We start from the raw sequence: 15,364 nt of genomic DNA on the forward strand, positions 1-15,364 counted from the left end.
TGACTGATCTCTAGTCTGCTTGTGTTTCATGTCTCCTTTTTCTTTTTCTTTTTTTGTTCTTTTCAGACATTCAGCATGTGATCGCCATAAAGAACGTTTTTTTTGTGTGTGTGTCAGTTTCAGCAGTCCTTAAGAAAAGGTCTGCACTCTGCAGTGATTTCAGTATAAGAGGCCGTTAAATTTGGTGAAAGACAAAACTAATGGTTGAAAAATTACATTCAGTAGTTTCAATTATCAGAATAGATCATCAGTTAGCATTATGCTAAATTAATATCTTTCTTTCCACCACAATAAAACTTGTGTCCTGGTCCGTCAGAAATCCCACCTCCACAACATTCATTATGAAGTGACTTTTTTTTAAACACTTTTGTGGCGTCATTGTGTTCTTTAATCGACTGTCTGCAGCACTGACTTAAACTGAGTAATCAGGAGGACGTTGGAGTGAAAGAGGACATATTTTACCTCTTCTCCACCTTTTCAAACAGTCCCCTGTGGTCTAAATGAAACATCTGTGCTGTGCTTTCATCAAAATATAACATGAATCAATCACCAGAGGAGCTTTGTGACCCTGTATAAACCAGCTCTCTCTGAATGCTCCTTTTTGGTGTGTGTGTCTCTTTAAATGCAATGAGCCCCCCCCCCCCCCTGAGTTTTCCCAGTAGACATCACTCATCGAAAAAAAAGTGCCTAAAGGCCAGTCAGGAGATCATTTTAGTATTCATTGTCTATTTCATCTCACTGAAGTCATCTGGGCTACTGCAACACGTTTGCTTCTGATTAAGACATCTAGCTAAACTAGCGTGAAGCACACTGACCTCCTTATTGAATTCATGTGATTGGGACGATGTAATTTTAGAATCTGAATTATAGAGCATGAAACTGATGTCCTGCACAGTCAGTTTCTTCTGTTAACCTTCTCGTCCTGTCCCGAGTTGAGCCTCGACATGAACAGTGAATTGAAGATATAGAACGTATATTTTAGTAACACCACAGCTCTTGTGGTTTTCTTCTATTTTTGAGGGTTCCTTTCTGTAGGAGTTGACCTCAGGTTGGGTTCATGTCTGCACCATGCGGCTCCTTTGGCCTGCTTTATTATCACAAATCGACGTGATGGAAAAATGTGAATCAGAGAAAAGCAAAGGTGTGATAACAGTATTTAAAAAAAAAAAAAAAGGAAACTTTATCCTGCTTTGACCAATGATACAGTCTTTGTTAGCGTCACACCCTGTTTGTTATCCTTGAACAACGTTTGCTAGTGGCAGCTATGATTTATTTTTATGCTAAGTAGGCTAACGAAGAAGAACTTCGCTAAGACATTCTGGTTTCTTGACAGAGCTGGGCAGTATGACCAAAATTGTTATCACAATAAAGAATGTACACCTCTGTCGATACCGATAATTATCAGGATAAATGTCAAAACATTCATTCTTTCAAATTTAAAGGGCCAATTTTTGCTCCTGAGTGAAAGCTGAAGGAACCAGATGGGTCTTATTTTCTGAACCACCTGCTGGTCGTGAGAAAGAATGCAGGCTTAAGGCTCTTTCTCAGCTATGATTCACTTGTTCAGACTCGTTCAGGTTATGTCCACCTTGAACTGTTTCATCACACCGCGGAGGTTGCAGCGATGGTTTCTTATCATGTTCACATGGTTTCCATTAGCGCTTCACTTATTACCTCCCACACTGGAACACTTGGAGACTGTCCTTGACCGAACAGCAGCCGCAGAAACGAGAGAATAACAAACATTTTAATTCCAGAAGAATTACTTTTTACCACCCCTGTAAAGAATCATCAAGGAAGAGGACTTTCAATTTGTAAAACCCTCCTTCAGTGGTTTAGGAGGGGTGATAGACTGATGCACTGATAAAATATATTTCCTTTTGATTAGTTATATAAGGCGCTACTTTTATCAGGATTCTCTCTTTGTTGATTCCAAGTTGACTTTAATACGTTTACAGTACACAGCAGCTGCCTTTGTATGTGTTTTACATAATTGTACAAAAAGAGGAAAAGCTGCAGTGATGGAGGACATTTGAACGTTTTATAACCTGCAGCTTTTTTTGAGATATTTCTCCTAAAAACCCACAAAGGCACGTCAGGTGCCGGGAGCACAACAACAACAACAACAACAACAACAACAACAGCAACAGAAGCAGAAGCAGCAGCAGTAGCAGCAGTGAGTGAAAAAAACCAAAAACAAGAGCAAAGAGAGGCGCCTTTGCTGCACAAAAGGTGACGGGGGGTGATCATCCCTCGAGCTACTGGAGCTAACATTAGCCAAATCTGACACAAACAACACTGAACACATGAAAAACACTGCATCAATAGAACTATTTTGACATTTACATAATAAGTCAGTGAGTTTTAAATGAGGCCATTGTGGAGGTGACAAAAGCTGCAGTTCCTCATGTGTCCACTTGAAGCTGGCTGCTAAAAGCCAACACGTCCACATTAGATTAAAATGACCCTTTGGTGCATTTTGGTGATAAGGTCTTAAGGAAGCTTAGCGTAGCGTCTCCTATCCTGTCGTGATGTATTGTATCATCGCTTTTTTTAAAGACTCCATACTATCCTCATTTTAACCTTTCTTATATTCAGTTTGTGAAACCTGTTGAGTAGCTTTGCATCATTTCCAGCTCAAAAAACTCCTGATTTATCTGAAACAGGCGCCCATAAAAATACTTATTTCAGCCTCTTCCTGAAACTGAAAATTTTGGGGCATATCAGAGACAAAATTAGCCATTAGTCGATAGTCATGTGATATGCTAATATCGGCCAGTATTATCGGCTGGCAGATTTATCAGTCGGGCTCTACAAGAAAGCTCTTGTACTCACAGAGGAGTTCTGCCCTACTTTAACTCCATCATTTACATCCATTAATGTCCAGACTGTCCACACTCATCCAGACGACTCAGTCGAGACTTTCTCCAGGCCCACACCCAGCCTCAAACGTCCATTAATCTCACTTTTTACTTGTTCAAACTGTTTGTACCTTTTAGCTCACTGCATGGAAAAGATGAAGAAGACCAACAGTTAAAAAAAAAAAAAAAAAAAGAAGAAAAATGGATGCTGAAAAATGTGCGTCACATTGTCAAAAAATAACTCCAATCACCATGGAAACTGAGTAACAGATTCTGTCTCTCTCTCTCTCCCTCTCTCTCTCTCTCTGTCTCTCTCTCACACACACACACACACTCACTTTTCATCCATTTTTTTTGTCTTTCTGTTTACCAAAATATACACGCACAGATTTCTGTCTGAATAGTATCACTTGTTGGGAGAAAATGTTTTCGGTACGGTTGCGTTTGACTGAGGGGAGGGAGGGGAAACATGACGAGTAGAGTTAGAATCAGAAACATGGAAGCTGCTACATAAAATGTGACAAACGTTGTTTAAGTCTCACCCACTGGAATGTGAATCAGTTAAAAAAAAGATTTTTTTAATTGTCCCATTTATGAAGTTGTTAAACTCCTCTTCTGTGAATGTATTTCAAGTTGTTAACCTAAGGCGGACATATCAATCTACTCACATGAATGAAACATGACAAAAGGTCCAGAATGTATTATGTATGTGCACTGATTTATTTATAACTGACCTTCATTTTCTCTTGAGGAAGAGGCTTCATGATTATCATTGTCCTCTCCTTTGTAAATTTGGTGACATAAACTTGCAAAATTAAGATTTAAGATATAAGCTTTGGCTCTCCTTGTCAACAGGCAAGGCACGCATCTGCTTTGGGGCCCCAGACCAGCAGGGGGGCCCCCAAAGCAGTGGCCGAAACTGGTAGGAAAACCTCCACATGGGGGCTCCATCTGACAGCACTCGCTCTCGTTGCCCCGTTGAACACTGGTTGGAGGGCCCCCCAATTGTTTTGTTTTTTTTGCCTAGGGCCCCAATAAACTCTAAATCGCCACTGGATATAAGGAAGAAGTATGCAGACGTCACTTATAGAATAAATAGGAAATGTAAAAAAAATTGATTCTCAATCGAATCGTGACCCCAAGAATCGAATTTGAATCGTGAGACACCCAAAGATTCCCAGCCCTAGCTTTAAATGTACAATAATTAAAGAAATTTGAGCTTGGTTATATTTTCTACCCCTCACTGCCAGTTATTAAGATGACTGGAATGTGCCATAATGTCATCAGAGTTAGGGTGATTTTATTACTATATTAGATTTTAGGTAGCTTTAAACCTTGTTAATGTGTAAGGCTGCTGCTAAGTCGGTCCAGCAGGAGAAGGAGAGAACACCGGCGGTCCATTCAAATTCACAAGTCGACAAAGTCACAATCATGTCTCTTACGAACAGACAGAGGGCTAACTCGCTCCACATCACTGGAAATGTATTTGTGGAATCTTAACAGTGTGCAAGGTCAGACAACAACTTCTTCACGGCCTGTCGTTGCACAAACTGTGTCCCTGTTGAGTTTTCAAAATCAAACAGAGTAAGTCTGGACAATAAAAAAACAACACATTACACAATGTTGGAGTGTGTGGCACTTCTATTTTTGTTGCCTTCTGACTGAGAAGAGGTATCGATATCATATGAGCTTTACTTGAATTGTACAGACGTTTTCAAATCTGGTATTGAGACGACCCTACATTAGCTCACACAGTGCCGTTTATTTACAGTCAGGGTGTCTGTTCAGAACTCCGGGGCACCTTGCAGAGACATGCAGCATGCCATGAGTGCTAAAAGTTTTATTTCCTGCCTTTGCTCGACATTTCTCAAACCACTCTGCGACAGAATTAGGCAAAATGTAGAATTCATCTGTGTTGGTGGAGAGCGTGCAGGAGGCGACAGAGCTGCAGATGAATGAAAGCATGCAAGTGAGAAAATGCACAAAGCAAATATGTAAATGAGCACAACGTACAAATATTGGACTTGATGATGTAGTCCTGTTTTTGATAGACACAGTCATTCCAACAAAGATTCCCTTTTTAGATGAAGTGCTGTGTTACATTTCCCCTCCACACACATACACTCGTGCTCGCTTGTTTGTGTGCGCGGACAGATGAGCTTGTTAGAGAGTGTTGCACATGAGCACAGAGGGAGGAAAAAGCATTCCCATTAGAGCGCCCATTAAGTCTGATTACGAGTGATTACCGTCTGTCTGAGAGAGAGATGGCCGGCCCCGTCCTGTTGCTGAATTAACGTCATAAACAAATATTTTCTTTCTCACTCTCTGCAAAATCCAGCCGCATCCTGCCCTATTCTTTTTTTTTTCCCCTCTCTCTTTGTCTCAACGTGAACTTACCATGACTTCTACTGTCATTTGGGTTTTAAACCTGAGAGCTCATGTCTAAGTCACTGCACATGTTTTGTCACATGTTGTTTTATTTATCCACTTTTTTCCCCGTTCTTCGCTTTGGGGTCTGACTCTAAAAAAAAAAACAGAAGATATATTGCCTCATTTGTGGGCCACTGCTCCTAAAAGGGAAACGTGGGATTTCTTTGCAGCGTGGGCGGGGGGGGGGGGGGGGGGGGGGGGGGGGGGGTATTTCTGCTCTTAACCACATGTGGAAACCACCAGTCTTTTTTTTTTTCTCCGCAGCTGGAGCGCCTTTCTTGAGAGTATGTGTTGCATTTAGGTCATTTTAGCCGGATGTATTGTTCTGACTACATCCTGACAAAATGTATCAAATCTATTTCATGCACTCCATCGAAATGTTTGAAATATTTTCATTATTTCCATTTCAATTTAAAAAAAATAGGCACATTCCTGGGTTGTTTGCGTTATAATTGGACGCTTTAGTCTTTCAAAACCAGCTCCTGCAGTCCATTTCTAACACCGCAGAAACATGTTTGTGATTCATTCGTCTTTCCTGACGACATACTGGTTTTTATTTTTGTAGAAGGACTGTGATTTTGATCTCCGATGCTCATTAGTTTGTTTGTTTTTCTAGGTGTTTCTCCCGGGGAGCTCAGCGGCTCCTCAGCGCTGCCTGGAGTCAGACTTCACCACTTCCTCTGGTAAGACCTTCATGTTGCTCAACTCCACACAGCCAGAGCCATGCAGCCTGCAGAATGCCAATACACAGAGTTTCTGTTTCCTCTGCTAGACCTCCCTGATGTGGCCAAAGCTCACACACACACAAACACACACACACACACACACACACACACACACACAGACACACACATAGAAAATCCATGTCTCTGGAGACGTGATGTAAATGTAATGAAGCTGTAATCTTGGTACTGATCCAGGCGAGATCATTATGTGCCAGACTGGTGATCTGTCAGTTCATTCTGCTTCTTGTCCAAGATAATGACAGCTGCAGACTGTGTTTGTGTGTATGTGTGTGTGTGTGTGTGTGCATGTGTGTGTGCATGTGTGTGAGTGTGTGGGCGACTGGGTGTATCATGGAGGCAGGACGATATGTGATTAATTGTGCATAATATCAAAGATATTTTCAGTATTTCTCAAATATTGATTCTGCAAATGCAGGAAGATCGCCTCACAGTCAGTGCAGTACCTGTGCTTCAATTTGAGATCAGATGAAACTCTTAAAACATTTCATTAAAATTCTATTTGTATAATAATATCATCAGCCTAGCGGTTAAATTGCACGCACCATGTAGAAACGGCTTTAGTCCTCGAAGCAGGCGACCAATGTTGAACTCCAACCCTCGGTGCTTTGCCGCATGTCACTCCCCTCTCTCTCTCTCATCCCCTGTTCTCCTCTATAGTCACCCCAAAGGTTGTTCATGGTATAAAGTCGGTTGTAATATTCATCAATGTAAACCTCCAGGTCGTCTTCATCTTTTTGGTTGTAGAATTTCAATTGTGAGGTATAACAAAGTAGTGTCTGTTTGGGCATCGGAGAGCCTAGTGGTTATGTCCCTTGTTCTCTCCTTCCAGTGTTTCCTCTCTCTCTTCACCTGTCCTATCCAATACAGGCAAAAATCACCCAAAATAAATATTTATGAATATATATATATATGTTACTGTTGTGTTTAGCTCGTACTCATAGCCTCACTCAAACAGACCATCTTGTATTGTTTAAGCAAAAGCTTTTCAGCTTGTTACATTTACATTATGTAAGTTATTTTTACGGCACCAAAAACTCATAAAATGTCAAATTTGTCTTAACAATCTGTTTCAAAGTGTGACCCAATGCAGCGTTATTATTGTTACTTGCCTGCGTTTACACCGCAGAAAAACTAACTTTTTTTGTGTTTATTAAAGACCCACATACTGCCCAGAGAGGGGGCGTCGTCAGACACAGCTCATTTACATATTTAAAGGTACAGACACAGAAACAGCCTGTTCTGAGCAGGGCTGAAATAGAGGGGTTTATAGACATGATCAAATACAGGATCAGAGTGGATTTAGAATAAGAAACTTCACAGACATGTTTTAAACTTTGTTGAAGAGGCAGAGAATATGTGACCTTTAAAATAAGGTAGATATGTTTACAGTGCATGTATAATGCATGACAACATATTATACTGTAATATAAATACAGAGGCTGTTGTTGAACTAGTTTTTGTTGTGATGTAGTAAATGTTGACTTTGAGTAACACATTCAGGCAGACAGTTCAGACCAGCTTTTCTTTTACACCAGGCATGCCCCAAAATGCTATTGGACTTATGAACAAAGAGCATCCTGTTCTCCAATCTCCTCTCTTAGAGCGAGCACGCTGACAGTTTGACGCCTTGTCCGTCACATGGGGGCTTTTCAGCAGAACGTCATGGCTATATTAACAACCAAAGTGAAACACTTCCCCTGGTGTTTATCAAAAACTCAATGGGGTCTGATTAAATGTTGGGTAATTAAATTGAAAATAAAAAATGTTTACAAGTGAAATGGTTTGGTTAATTAAAAAAGGCAGCGGTTAAATTTAGCCTGAGGCTTTTGAAACACTGTAAAGCCAACTCTATAAAACTGTGTTCGAAGGAGGGAAATATATGTGTCAGCTTATTAAACTAGATTTAGCAACTGGTTGTGGAGCTCAGAGGAGATCGGGAGGAACACAAAGAGGCTTCTTTCTGCAGACATGAGATTATTTAAGAGTGAAAGGATCAGACATCAGAGATATGTCAAAGTGCTGAGAATGAAGTCGAAGTGTTGAAAAGGAGTGAGATAAAAGAGTAAGTGGAAAGTACGGAGAATAAAGTCGAAGCATCAAGCAAAATAAAGTTTAAAGGACTGTACAGTGAAAGTGTCAAGAATAAAGAGGACATTATTGAAATCAATTCCAAATATAGAGATTCAAGTCTTAATGTCAACAAGTGGAAGTGGAAATGTTGCAAGTAAAAAGAAGTGTCATTTATTTTATTCATCAGGGGACGGTATGCAATGAGTTTGATCCTTTATACAAAGGATACAGGATATACAGAGAAGATGTTTGCACCAGATTTAGCGAGTCGCTGATTTCCACCTGTAGTCCCACATAAAAGTGATGCAAAACAAACAATAAAACTCAACTCAACAGAGAACACTCAACAATGACGTTAGAGTAAAGAATAAGGTGGAATTGTCTAAAATGTATCCAAATGTTTAGAATTAAGTCTGAATGTTGACAATGTGGCACATTGTCCAGAAGCCCATGATAGTTAGGCGCACAGCTGAAATGATTGACAAGTGGGCGCGATGTAAGACCCGCCTCAGCTCCAGCTCTCAGCCTCTTGTTAGGTTGACTGAAAGTTAGGCTGAGACAGCATTTCCAGCATGGAGGCTGCTGCCGATGAGCCTCCAGAGCCCCCTGCAGGAACAGATGGGAACCCAGTTTTGAACTGAACCCAGTCCGTCCGCCTGGAGGTCTATTGCCTCTGTGAATGGGGCGTGCATACCAACCACTACGCTACCGGCGCCCCTTGAACGTCTGTTCAACTGAAAAAGTACGGCGCAATGAGCCAAAAGGTTGTTTTAGGCCTCGTTATTATTCATAGGGGTGTTTCAGGGCACACATGAATCAAACCAATCGACCTTTAATAACCGGGTGCAGCATGAACACTTCGATTATAAGTTGTAAGAAGCAATCCATTAGGAACTTCGCTTCCACTGCGCCCTCGCCACATTGTGCCAGGAATAAGACGTGTAAAAACAAACTTTCAGGAACATAAATCATGAGACGTTTGTTGACATTTGATCTCAGAACCTCAAGATAAAAAAATGCTCTGACTTGTTTGTTTCCCATACCGGTCTGTATTCTGTGGTTTTGGAGCTAAAATATAATGATGACCTGAGAGAGGCCAAACTTCATTTCTAGGTCTGCGGGTGATTGTTAGCTCCAGCTGTCAGCCTTTTGTCAGGACTGTGTCATCTCCGCTGCTTGTTACAGCCCTGCATGGATTATTGGTCGCATTATTTGGACCGGCTCAGCTCTCGGTCTCTGGTGAGGGATCGCGCTCATGCTTTTTTACGATGTAACAGGAACGCAACACACCGGATAGCCCCCGTGTATCTGCGATCCTCGCTGACATTGGCCGGTGTGTTTTTTTTTTCCTGGCAGCCACAGAACTTCATGTAATATGATAAGTGCACTGCAGACCCACACACAAAGTCATTCGGTTGATTCTTCTTTTAGCTTGAATTCTTTAATGAAAACACCATCTGCTGTCCTGTTTCTGATAGCAGTTGCCTGGGATCACATTGCACGGTGTGATGCAGCTTCGTAAATTAAGTATTAGAAAGCTCCGGGCACATCGGAGGGGTGGATCAAGATTGACTCTTATCTGAATGCCACCTCAAATAAGATGCGTTTTGGTCAAGGCTGCGATGACTATTGTTTACTGCTGCTTGTCAGTGTTGATTCATGATGCAAGCTGACGTCGTGCACTATGAGATTACCACTGAGGACTGTTGGGAGGCCTGACATTTCCACTCAGATAAAACCCTGATGCCCTTTCTGTTTTCAAAACAACCAGAGCCATCATTTTTATAACAGGTTAAAGCAGGATTTACTGGATCTGATCTGCATAAATCTGACATTTTGTTAGTTCAAGTGGGTTGTTTGCTGTTGTCCCCGTAGTGCAGAAGAGAAGTCTAAAAAGAAAACTAGAAGAAGTACAAGTAAAACAATACATTAAAAAACAATGACAAAAAACAATATTAAAACAAAGAGAGTATTGTTATACCTAGGGTTGTAACGATCCATCGTTCTGGATAAATATTTTTATTGGTTGAACAAAGATTCAATCAAATCAATGGAAAGTCCAAACGTCTACATCATCATCTTCGGGACAGGCCTCTGTTTTAAGAATTCTCCCAGTTTAATTCACCTGTAGGCCTATTAGCATCTTCTTAAAGGCCCTTACCTTTAAGGAGCTGTTTTAAGGCAATCATAAGCAGCTCAGAAAACATACCTTTGACAGTTTGTTAAAGTTCATTTGTATCATCAGTTTCAATGTACCTTTTGGTGTTTTTTAAATTAACCTACAGCAACTCGTTTTTAGCGTCGTTATGAGAGGTATGTTTTACAACTGGTTCAAGCTGCTCTTTAGCCTTTGTTTTATAAGCTACCCTTTTGATTCCCTTTATGTTTCAGGGTTCCCTATAGTGTACTGTTTTGAGGTACCTTTTTGCATGCTTTTTTTTTTGGTCCAAATTGGCTCACCCATTCCAACCTCCCACTTTACTATAGCAGGATTCAATGTTGACCTTTAAGTGACTGTAAAAAGCTAACACATAGACGTGATACTACGATATCATAAAGGGTGACCCGGTGTAAAGACACATTTGACCACAAAGTGTATGTTTGATGTTTTCATTCAGGGGTGCTATGTTTCTTTCAGTCTTTATGGCAGCTGTGAAAGCTCAGTCTGAAGTTAAAGTGCTCTCTTGAACTTTCAAAGTGCGGGAAACTCTTTGTATGCATTGCATCATCTTGTGTTCCCACCCCTTTAGCTAAACTGCACACATTGCCCAAGTGTAACACTTACAGAGCAATGTGCTCACTGAGAAGCAGTTTGAAGATGTGGGAGCTTGAACATGGTGAGGGTGAAACCTTTGATGCAGTCATACATGCTCTCTCTCACTCTCTCTCTCTCTCTCTCTCTCTCTCTCTCTGTGGTCAGAGCTAACCAGCACATTAGAGTCAAAGAAATGTTCTCACAGTTGGATACTGGATATTAATCTGGTTTTAATTAACTTTATATCAGCTTCGAAGAATGTTGACTTCATTCATGCCTCAAGCTGATGCCTTTTTTTTTGTTGACTCTTTGAATTGTTGAACTTCTCCTTTGAAGGAGTTGCTATAACCTTGATCATGTTGGCAAAAGTTTTGCAGATGAGAAAATGTTATGCAAAACTGAAGGTCTTCATCATTATATTTTTAAGGTATCTACAGTACTTAAGTCGTATGTAAAGACAGGAGGATGATGTAGACCCTCTTTGTCTTCTACCTTGGATCACGTGATATTATTCTCAAAAGTAATAAAAAAGTACACACATCTCTGCTGGTTACAACTCATTACCATGAAGGTCAGCGCATGTTGAGCAAAAACTGGCTAGCAGAAGAAGTGAATCTGAAGTGGAATCCGGGTAATAGAAAATAGAAAAGTACGGCATGTACCCTATTAGCCGCCTGTTTCCTCTTTCCTGACTTGCAGGCTTTTGAGAGTTCACTTGTGGGGTTTTCTTTTACATTGCTATTTTCATATTAGCTTCTGCCTGTATGTGTTGTTGTGTCACATTTGTGTCCAGTTGAGCGTGGCACACTTCTGCATTCATTTATAACTGTGATGACTAACAGTGCATGTCAGAAAACCACTTATCAGAAGACAATCGTATGCTTCTCTTTCACGCTGTTGTGAATTCTATTAATCTAACTACAAGTTGAAAAGTCCAAGCCGAAGGTTTTAAGCCTTGGAAAACCCAGAAAATGTGTAATTAGATAGCTGTGGATGAGTCGAGCTAAAGAAGAGTGATTATTACAACATACTGTCACTGAATGAATGCAGCAGTGTATCTAAGGTAGTGTTGTAGTCAAGAACAGACCAAAGCATATGCGAGACCGGAGTGCTCAGAGATGGAGACAAGACCGAGACATTTAGGGATCGAGAGTCATAACCAAGACCAAGGAGGGGCGAGACCGATACAAGACCAAGACCATAAATATCAAAACCCTCATCTTGTGTGGGCCATATCCCTCACTTAGACCAGAACACCGAGAAGGTTACGGCCGTAACCGAGGGATGAAAATCTAATTTAGAAATAAATTAAAATGATTTATTCTTTTACAAAGAGGCTTCTTATCGCAGTAATGACGTTGAAAAATAGCCTTTCAGGGGTGGTCTTGATTCCGAGGCGAGACCTTCAGAAAGTGGTCTTGAGACCAAGACTGATTTCCAATACTACAACACTTATCTAAGAATGTATTTCCCATTTAAAAGTTTCCGAGCTTATCTTCAGAAAAACAAACCTGACAAATGTAACGTAAGCTTTGTTGTGGGAATAATCACTAAGCATGGTTTTATAATTACATGTTTTTAAAGGTTTTAATGAATTCTTTAGAGTGTGTTGTCAGTGCACATATGGGGTACTCAAGTCATTTATTGACTGCTTAAATTCCATGTAGTGGGGACTCAGAGTCCAATTTATAACTGTTTGTCCAATTTAGGGCTGAATGCTAATTTGTCCTGACAGGTGTAGAGCGCCTGTCAATTTGTCTGGTGAGTGGTTGTTTAAATGTTTGTAATTATAGAAAATTACACATCAGGTTGATTTGGTTTAACCACAATGGTTTCTACCAAAGTTAAACAGATTTTACTGCGAAGTGCAATCAGCTAGTCGAGAGGCTGCCAGAATAACTGCAACACGATGCAACGTCTGTGTCCGTGGCTTTTGAATTGACTTGGTTTATAAGTCATTGCTGTTGGTAGGAACACACCTTAAGACCATAAGTCTATCTCCATTAACACCTTAGACAAATATATTTAATTTCTGAATGTAAAGGTAGTATGTACCTTAATAAGTAGTAGTTAAAGTATGCTTTGGTTCGTGTCTATCTGAATCAGTGATTGAGAAGTAACCACAACAAACTTCCAAGCAGGATAGATGCCTCACATCGAATATACCCCCATTTCTTCATTTAAAAAAAAGAGATGGTGACCGATAAGAGGCCACCCTCAAGGCCTTAAAACAGTAGTTCATTCATAAGTTGGTGATGTCATACTGGCTACATGCAGTCTGTGGTTGTTGGCCATTAAACCACAACTGGTTGGCAATGGTTTAGTTGGGCGACTTTTGGCAACCACTGTCGTTTCACTTTTTTGCAGCTTAGTCCTTTTTACTATTTCATCTGACAACCCTGATGACATCATAAGGGAACTTCCTTAAGCTCCTCCAGGGTCACAGAAGGCCTTATACAACTGTTTTAATATTAAAAAGTCAAAAATAGAATTCTCTTATAATCTGTGTTTAGTGGTTGCAGCTTTCCAAAATGTTAGCAGTGGAATTGGTGCACAAGATGTCACCCCAACACGGGGGGAATGTAGGCCAAAGCACACAAGTAAGCAGTGCAAAACCTTACCAAGGGTCACTGCCGTTTCATAACATCACTCACACACACACACACAGCATTAATGGAAGTTGCATAATGCTTTTAAAGTGGTGTCTTTTAAAGCAGCCAAGGTTGTACATTCGATCAGGGCGGGCTGGTGAGTTTGCATGTCTTCTGTTTGTTTAGTAGTGCACAGTACATAGTGTTCCTTTAAATCTCGTCATGCAGGATGTGGTCGTTGTTGCGGCGGAGAAATTTTTGCGTCCCGGTTTTAGAGGAAGTGCTCACCCACAGTCTACACGTTCGAACTGGAGGCTTATAACACACCCACAAGATTGGAGTGCAAACCCACGAGAGTATCTGACTTTCTATGCACACAGTCTGTTGAGTGTTGGAAGCTTTGAAAGAAACAAGGAGGGTGAATATGGATAAAGTTTTTGACTTCAGATCAAAAACAAGTGATTTGACTCCAGTTGTGGAAGAAGAACAGAGTTTGGCAGCCAGCTATAACATGAAATCTGCTGCCAGTAAATCCTAAATCTTGAAGGCTACGTTGACCCTCCGAGTCTCGTAAGTGAAGCTCTGGCCAAATTGAACCTCTGATTTCTTGAAAGAATACTATTTGAATGAGTCACTTTGTATTCTATTGAATCGAATGTTTATACATTGATTTAAATCATATCCTGGAAGGGCCCATTCACTGGGCCTTTTTAGGGGCCCAGACATTTCTGCATGCAGGCCTGACTCGGACCATCAGCCAAGTGAATTGAAAGCAAATGAAATAAGCTGTAAACTCTGAATTCACCATGCACACCAACATCTGAAACAATTACTCACTCTACTGTAGTTTGTCACTGCTTGCCTCATTCTTCTCAATATAAATCCGCCTTTTAATTAGATACGTTCATCTGTTTTCCATAAACAGTAAAGTCATGTTGGCTGCATGCAAATGCAAAATATGCAAAGCTGCATAATTAATCACAATTTCAATGTTCTCATGATTTGAGCATTTACGATAAAACATAAAGAAAGTCTGAGTCTATGGCAATGAATACAAAAAACTATTTTTAAGTAACCATTCAGTATTCAACACTCTGCATGTGTACATTTGATGCTGAGGTTAAACTGCATGTTGTAAAAAAAAAAATAGACTCTTAACAATGTCTGCTCATTGACTAGATGAGACAGTCATGGAGATATTGAATGGAGTGCGATCGGATGTTGTTGGTGATGTTTCACTGATGCTTCAACAGAGGCCGTTAGTAGACAGCAGGAGGACTCTGAGGTGGAACAACGTTATTGAAAACTAATGAACCACCATATCGACTCTCACAAGGGGCTGAACCCTGGGTGTTTCGAGAGATGAGTTCATTAATCTGGACCAACTGGGTCAAATCCTTTGCCCATGTAAAGAATTAATAACCCCATAATGCTGCTTTATTCACGCAAACCTCAGGCATTCCTGCTTGATTTTCCCACAGGTTTCCGTCATGTAGACTTCTTTATTGCACTGATGGAAACACTTGTGTACCGCTCCATGATTGGAATGATTTCTTCAATTTTGGAATCTCTGAGGATCTTTTAGTTGTCTTTTTAATGATATAAAAATTGAAATCTAAACTACTGTTCCCTGTTTTCCAAGAAAAGATGACTTCTTCATAAGTATTTAAGCTTGGGAATACCGAGGATGGAGCTTAGTTTTTACAGGTACTAATCTCTGCGTAGGAGGCTTAAGGTTGTAATGTTGAAGCAAGGCCAACTTGAAGGCTGCAACATGTTACCTCATCAACACAGACACACACACACACACACACAAACAGAGGCACACACACATCAGTCTAAACACACCATGACACATAGCTTTCACAGTCACACAGTAAACACAAGTCTGCAGTTTAAATTGCTCGGCAT

General features: G+C 40.5%; 1 protein-coding gene across 4 annotated transcripts in view; it reads left to right on the forward strand.

Moving 5' to 3' along the window:
- thrb (thyroid hormone receptor beta) overlaps positions 1 to 15,364 on the forward strand; it is a 123,462-nt gene that overhangs the window by 61,134 nt on the left and 46,964 nt on the right. For 3 of the 4 annotated variants that reach the window (XM_020638629.3, XM_020638631.3, XM_020638630.3), the window contains exon 2: positions 5,908 to 5,974. The gene's annotated coding sequence lies outside the window, so the exon portion shown is untranslated. Of the gene's footprint in view, positions 1 to 5,907; positions 5,975 to 13,889; positions 14,024 to 15,364 lie in introns of those variants that run through there. The other variant, XM_029278208.2, reaches the window with a different exon arrangement.

Source organism: Labrus bergylta, chromosome 19 (genome assembly GCF_963930695.1).
Source record: "Labrus bergylta chromosome 19, fLabBer1.1, whole genome shotgun sequence".
NCBI classification, from domain to species: domain Eukaryota; kingdom Metazoa; phylum Chordata; class Actinopteri; order Labriformes; family Labridae; genus Labrus; species Labrus bergylta.